A 1,197-nucleotide genomic window follows, 5' to 3' on the forward strand; every position below is an offset into this window, starting at 1 on the left:
ATCAATACGGTTTTAATTAACTTTAAGATATTTAGCCTATAACAGAAACTTTGCATAAAGTAGCCTGTATTCATGATTATATATATTTTTTGTATATACAAACATTATGATTTCACTGTCCATCATATTATCATATATTCTCTTTTCACAAAAACTGCATTTTTGTAAAGACGTGACAGATTCTTTATCAACCAATCACAGTCCATGATTTGCCGCATCATCCCTAGCAACGGGGTCAACCACACCTCCTCACTAAGATAAAAGTTTTTGTACTTTCCTTGCTCAGAGTTGCTCTGAGAAGTTTCCTAAATCACTTTTAGTCTAGGACTCCCAGCTAGGACTTTTTAGGCTAAGATAGGAGCTCTCTGAGAGAATTCTAAGATGCTTTGTGAATACGGGCCCTGGAGTGCCTGGAGTGTGATGAGGAAGCCAGTCGACTGCTAGGGTTACAACAGTTGATCCTAAGTTTTTCCTAGCTGATCACTGTAAGTCTTTCACATTTTGCATGTACCATGTGTCAAAAAGATGATCATTTTCAAATATTACTTTATTAATGAAATTCTCATTTATATTGTAAAATCATTTCTAATGTAACCTGTCTTTTCTTCACTCTCTCAGCAGATGCAATCCTCCTAGGCTTTGTTGGTGTACTCCTCCTAGGAGCGTCCATTCATGGTGCCTGCAGCAGCGGTATCTCGTGTCTGTGGCTCTTGTCAGAATTTCCTGGTTCTTTTGTTGCAGGTTCAAATAACATTGTGAATATCAGCATATCTTTTCATTTTTCCACTTAACACTTTATGTTCCAATGTACACTTCATCTCCACATCTAAACCGGTTTTGTCATTTTCAAGTACAGGATTTTCACTCTCATGAATCATTGAATCCTGATACAGCCATAGTGGTACCATCTCAAGGGCATGGTGAGGTTGTGTGTTAGCATGAGCAGACTTTGATGCTAAATGCTTTGCACTGCGTTGGTCTTTCAGACTGTTACTCTGATGGTACGAAAATTCCTTACTACAAAAACTACAGAGAGCGATCCTCTTACCACACAGTTCCATCAGGGCATTTTTTTTAAATGTTCATTCACAGAGCCATGCTTCACATCAACCTCCATCCAATGATGCCTGTGGACCACAGTGTATGGTTAATATCTTCGCCTCATCATGATTTTAATTATTCAGTTTACCCACCGTC

Source organism: Monopterus albus, unplaced genomic scaffold, assembly GCF_001952655.1.
Source record: "Monopterus albus unplaced genomic scaffold, M_albus_1.0 scaffold41.1, whole genome shotgun sequence".
Classification (NCBI taxonomy): domain Eukaryota; kingdom Metazoa; phylum Chordata; class Actinopteri; order Synbranchiformes; family Synbranchidae; genus Monopterus; species Monopterus albus.